Below are 7,185 nucleotides of genomic sequence, written 5' to 3'. Positions count from 1 at the left end.
GAAGTAAATGACCAAAATACTTGAAAGTTTAAGATATACTATGAGTGGTATAGTTTATGGATAACTTAAGGCTATATCTTGACAAAGGTACGTGTCACGAAACGTAAAATGCAAGTTTTCTCAGCGTACGAAAGGACATTCGAAAAACCAGAACCGGGACATAAGTCGAGTGATGACGTACGACTTATCGGAACAAAAATTACAAGTCAACTATGCACGTGAATTTAATATAATATATAATTAATTATTTAAATTATATATATTATATTAATATTTAATTATGTCGACAAGCTAGGAGCCAAAACAATGTGAGCTGTCCCTGGTCCTCATGCGAGTCGCATGGCCAGAAGGCCATTTCCATGCGAGTCGCATGACTCCAGATTTCAGACCACATCTATAAATTTCAGTGTTTTCGCTCGATTTAAATCACACACATACACAAATATATATATACTCCGTAATATTATTTATTATTTATTATTATTATTATTATTATTATTATTATTATTATTATTAATAAGATTATTATTAATCTTATTATTTTTTATTATTATTAGTGTTATTATTTTTGCGATACAAAAATAATAATGTACAAAAAAATATTTCGACGGAGTGCTGTCCAAGTAATTTTCAAAATATGTTTTCGAGCGGGAAAGAGCTAAGGAAAATATGAGTTATTGCCAAGGAAATTATGGGTAATGTTCGGGGGTATTTTTGTGAATCAAACCTCGTGTTTATCATCTCCGATGCGTCTACGTGCTTTCCTGCAATATTGTATATCAATATTAAACTGTGAGTTCATTTGATTCCCTTTTACTCTTTATATTTTTGGGACTGAGAATACATGCGCTATTTTTACAACTGCTTTATTAAATGCTTTTGAAATATATTTTTAACTGCGAATACATGCAAATGCTTTATTAACCGATATACAATATTTATATGCGTGAGTTTCATAAGATCCCTTTTACTCTCTACATTTTTGGGCTGAGAATACATGCAAATGCTTTATTAACCGATATACAATATTTATATGCGTGAGTTTCATTGCTCCCTTTTTAATTGCTTTTGCAATCTATATTTTTGGGCTGAGAATACATGCACTTTATTTTAAACGCAATGGATACAAGTACATACTAAATTCTACACTGAGTTTGAACCGAAAATCCCTTAGCTTTGGTAACTGTTAACTGCCAGTTATAAGAACTGGTGGGCGCGAGTAGTAGTATATGGATCCATAGGGCTTGATATCCCCGTCCGAGCTAGAGCGCTAGCCTTTTAACGGACGTATGTTATTTGAGAAGCGTACACGTTGGTTTGCGTGTATTATTAAGATGATTATACAAAGGGTACAAATTATATAAACATTAAAGTTTAGTTACCAGGGTGCTCAATTTTGTAGAACCGATTGATAAACGTTTCGAATGAAACAACTGAAATCTTGTGATCCACCTTTTATGTAAAACCTATTGATAAACGTTTTGAATAAAACAACTGAACTTTTGTAATCCACATTGATATACGGATTATGTGTAATATTAAAACTATGAACTCACCAACCTTTGTGTTGACACTTGTTAGCATGTTTATTCTCAGGTTTCTAGAAGTCTTCCGCTGTTTGCTCATACGTGATACAAGTTATGTGCTTGGAGTCATACATGCTATATACAAGAAACTTGCATTCATCAAACCATTACCATGTATCTTATTTTGACTGTATTGTCAACAGATGTATTATTGTAAACCATTTAAATGGTGAATGTCTATACGTAGGAATCATCAGATGTAAAAAAAACCTGGAATTTATATATTCATTTATGAAATACCTTTTCAAACGAATGCAATGTTACAAAACGTATCACATAGAGGTCAAATACCTCGCAATGAAATCAATGAATGACGTGTTCGTCCATATGGATTTGGAGCGATCGTCACAATTATCAAATAATGATAATCTAAAATATACCGTTTACACACGACCATTACATAATGGTTTACAATAAGAATATATTACATCAAAAATAAGTTTCTTGAATGCAGTTTTTACATAATATCATACAAGCATGGACTCCAAATCTTGTCCTTATTTTAGTATGCAACAACGGAAGCTCTTAATAATCACCTGAGAATAAACATGCTTAAAACGTCAACAAAAATGTTGGTGAGTTATAGGTTTAACCTATATATTATCAAATCATAATAATAGACCACAAGATTTCATATTTCAATATACATCCCATACATAGAGATAAAATTCATTCATATGGTGAACACCTGGTAACCGACATTAACAAGATGCATATAAGAATATCCCCTATCATTCCGGGAAATCCTTCGGACATGATAAAAACGAATTCGAAGTACTAAAGCATCCGGTACTTTGGATGGGGTTCGTTAGGCCCAATAGATCTATCTTTAGGATTCACGTCAATTAGTAGATCGGTTTACTAATTCTTAGGCTACCAAGCAAAAGGGGTTTATTCGGCTTCGATCATTCACCCATATAATATAGTTTCATTTACTTGTGTCTATTTCGTAAAACATTTATAAAACTGCATGTATTCTCATCCCAAAATATTAGATTTTAAAAGTGGGACTATTACTCACTTTCACAGATTTTTACTTCGTCGGGAAGTAAGACTTGGCCACTGGTCGATTCACGAACCTATAACAAATATGTACATATATATCAAAGTATGTTCAAAATATATTTACAACATTTTTAATACATTTTAATGTTTTAAGTTTATTAAGTCAGCTGTCCTCGTTAGTAACCTACAACTAGTTGTCCACAATTAGATGTACAGAAATAAATCGATATATATTATCTTGAATCAATCCACGACCCAGTGTATACACGTCTCAGGCTAGATCACAACTCAAAGTATATATATTTTTAGAATCAACCTCAACCCTGTATAGCTAACTCCAACATTACTGCATATAGAGTGTCTATGGTTGTTCCAAATAATATATATAGATGGGTTGATATGATATGTCAAAACATTTACATACGTGTCTATGGTATCCCAAGATTACATAATATATTAGAATACATGTATAATACAATATAAATTAGCTAGGATATGATTAATATAAATTTGTCACCAATTTTCACGTAGCTACAACAAGCAAAAATATCCAATCTTGTTTTACCCATAACTTCTTTATTTTAAATCCGTTTTGAGTGTTTCAAGTTGCTATGGTTTCATATTGAACTTAAGTTTATGAATCTAAACAGAAAAAGTATAAGTTTATAGTCGGAAATACAGGTTACAAGTCATTTTTGTAAAGGTAGTCATTTTAGTCGAAAGAACGACGTCTAGATGACCATTTTGGAAAACATACTTTCACTTTGAGTTTAATCATGATTTTTGGATATAATTTCATGTTCATAAGAAAAATCATTTTCCCAGAAGAGAAACTTTTAAATCAAAGTTTATCATAGTTTTTAATTAACTAACCCAGAACAGCCCGCGGTGTTACTACGACAGCGTATATCCGGTTTTACGGTGTTTTTCGTGTTTTCCGGTTTTAAATCATTAAGTTAGCATATCATATAGATATAGAAAATGTGTTTAGTTGATTTTAAAAATCAAGTTAGAAGGATTAACTGTTGTTTGCGAACAAGTTTAGAATTAACTAAACTATGTTCTAGTGATTTCAAGTTTAAACCTTCGAATAAGATAGCTTTATATGTATGAATTGAATGATGTTATGAACATAATTACTACCTCAAGTTTTGTGGATAAACCTACTGGAAAAGAGACAAATGGATCTAGCTTCAAAGGATCCTTGGATGGCTTGAAAGTTCTTGAAGCAGAATCATGACACGAAAACAAGTTCAAGTAAGATCATCACTCGAAATAAGATTGTTATAGTTATAGAAATTGAACCAAAGTTTGAATATGAGTATTACCTTGTATTAGAAATATATCTTACTGTAAATAAGAAAGATTTCTTGAGGTTGGATGATCACTTTACAAGATTGGAAGTAAGCTAGCAAACTTGAAAGTATTCTTGATTTTATGAAACTAGAACTTATAGAATTTATGAAGAACACTTAGAACTTGAAGATATAACTTGAGAGAGATCAATTAGATGAAGAAAATTGAAGAATGAAAGTGTTTGTAGGTGTTTTTGGTCATTGGTATATGGATTAGATATAAAGGATGTGTAATTTTGTTTACATGTAAATAAGTCATGAATGATTACTAATATTTTTGTAATTTTATGAGATATTTCATGCTAGTTGCCAAATGATAGTTCCCACATGTGTTAGGTGACTCACATGGGCTGCTAAGAGCTGATAATTGGAGTATATATACCAATAGTACATACATCTAAAAGCTGTGTATTGTACGAGTACGAATACGGGTGCATACGAGTAGAATTGTTGATGAAACTGAACGAGGATGTAATTGTAAGCATTTTTGTTAAGTAGAAGTATTTTGATAAGTGTCTTGAAGTCTTTCAAAAGTGCATGAATACATATTAAAACACTACATATATATACATTTTAACTGAGTCGTTAAGTCATCGTTAGTCGTTACATGTAAATGTTGATTTGAAACCTTTAAGTTAACGATCTTGTTAAATGTTGTTAACCCAATGTTTATTATATCTAATGAGATGTTAAATTATTATATTATCATGATATTATGATATATTAATATATCTTAATATGATATATATACATTTAAATGTCGTTACAACGATAATCGTTACATATATGTCTCGTTTCGAAATCCTTAAGTTAGTAGTCTTATTTTTATATATGTAGTTCATTGTTAATACACTTAATGATATATTTACTTATCATTTAACATAATTAACCAAGTGTATCAATATCTTAATATGATTCATATGTACTTAGTAAGACGTTGTTATAACGATAATCGTTATATATATCGTTTTCGTGTTTCTTAATTCAATAGTCTCAATTTTATGTATATAACTCATTGTTAAAATACCTAATGAGATACTTACTTATAATAATATCATGTTAACTATATATATAATCATATATATGTCATCATATAGTTTTTACAAGTTTTAACGTTCGTGAATCACCGGTCAACTTGGGTGGTCAATTGTCTATATGAAACCTATTTCAATTAATCACGTCTTAAAAAGTTTGATTACTTAACATGTTGGAAACACTTAATCATGTAAATATCAATTTGATTAAATATATATAAACACTTTAGCTTTTCGGGTACTGTAGCAATTCGAAAATACTGTAGCAAATTAGTGTTTTACTGGTTCATCTTAAACGTTTTAGTTAACTTATCTAAATATCAATCAGATAATCAAACCAATAAGGTTAATGCACAGTATCATTTTCATAACACTTTGTTACGTTTTCAAGTTATAGTATATATATGTATCTATTTACATATAATTGTTCGCGAATCGTTGAAAAAATCGAAGGGTATTTGAATAATTTAAAATTTTGAGATTCAACTTCATAGACTTTGCTTATCGTGTCGGAAACGTTAAAGATTAAGTTTAAATTTGGTCAGAAATTTTCGGGTCATCACACCAATCCCGTAAGAATGACTTTTGCTTAGAGTTATTTTTAGGCTCGAGAGATCCTCAAAACATTTAATAATTTTTAGAGTGTTTCTAACATGCACTTTATTCCATTTGCCAAAAATAATTGTGTCATCGGCATATTGTAAATGGGAAACGACAACCTTATATTTACCGACTTTAACACCACTTATTAAGCACTTTTTTATTGCCATATTTAGTAGATAGTTTAGACCTTCACTTGCAATATTAAAAAGGAAAAGAGAGAGTGGGTCTCCTTGCCTTACACCTCTTGAAAATAGAGGTGGAATTAAGAAAAGCATTGATCCATTTTATCCATTTAGCCCCGAAACCCATAAAACCCATGATTTTTGCGAGAAAATCCCAATCAATACAATCAAACGCTAAAGTCGACTTTAAAGATAAAACTTTTTTGTTTTTTTGCTTTTAAATCGTCAGTAGTTTCTAATGCAACAAGGACGCCATCAAGGATGTATCTATCACTAATAAAGGCACTTTGTTCATCACCTATGAGCCATGGGACAATTTCTTTTTAATTCTATTTGCAAGTATTTTGGAAAGGATTTTGTAATAGCTTCTGATTAAACTAATGGGTCGATAATTCGAAAAATTTAGCGGGTCATGAATTTTTGGGATAAGGGTAATAAAAGATGCATTACATCCGTTTGAAATTGAGCCTGAATCCCAAAACCAATTAATGGCCTTTAAGAGGTCGTCCTTGATAATGTCCCAAAATTTTGAATAAAATAAAAAATTAAAGTCATCCGGACCCGGTACTTTATTTTTTCCACAACCCTTTATAGCCTCAAGTACCTCATTCTCACTAAACATTGCTTCTAAGTCCTTCTACTTTGCATCATTCAAGTTTTGGACCATTCCAATCATTTAGTTCAAAATTGTTATTTTCTTTTTTTTTTTTTAAAGTCATGGGCTTCCTTTTAAATATCCGAGGGGTTGGTTGACCAAATTCCTGCCACATTAACACCATGAATACTATTTTTATGTGGCCTATTACGAATGACGGAGTGGAAAAACTTACTATTTTCGTCACCTTCTAGTGACCATTTGTAGCTTGATTTTTGCTTTATCATCTCGTTTTGTGTCTTTTCTTTTTGAAATAAACATTCCCGATCACGCATCCAATTCAGTATATGTTTTATATTATACTATACTTTTAAATTTTAATGATTGTACTACAACTTTTAGGACTTTTGATCGCACAAAGTAGAGTTTTAGTTGTACAAAACATACCGACTATTGATTGTACATAGCTTTAACAAATTAAAGAAGAAAGTATGAGTGAACAGTAATGGAACGAATGAGAAGGGAAGTTTAAAATTTTTAGCCAATAGAATGGGAGATCTCACTCTTGTTAATAGCTTTTTGTGTAATATCATTTTTTTATGAATTTACAAGTATGCATGTACTTTTGTAAACTCTTTATGGATATTGATACAACAACAAAAAAAATTAATTTCACAAAAGTGGAGGATGTGGAAAGTAAATCGACGTTTGCTGTTGATATTGATGATATCCATTAACTCGCTGAATTCACGGATATGGATATGGATGGATGAACATGAAATTAAATGGATATGAATATCGATATAGGTTTAAAAAAAATAAGTG

The sequence above is a fragment of the Rutidosis leptorrhynchoides genome, chromosome 2, assembly GCF_046630445.1.
Source record: "Rutidosis leptorrhynchoides isolate AG116_Rl617_1_P2 chromosome 2, CSIRO_AGI_Rlap_v1, whole genome shotgun sequence".
Classification (NCBI taxonomy): Eukaryota; Viridiplantae; Streptophyta; class Magnoliopsida; order Asterales; family Asteraceae; genus Rutidosis; species Rutidosis leptorrhynchoides.
Note: the sequence above shows the minus strand (reverse complement) of the source record.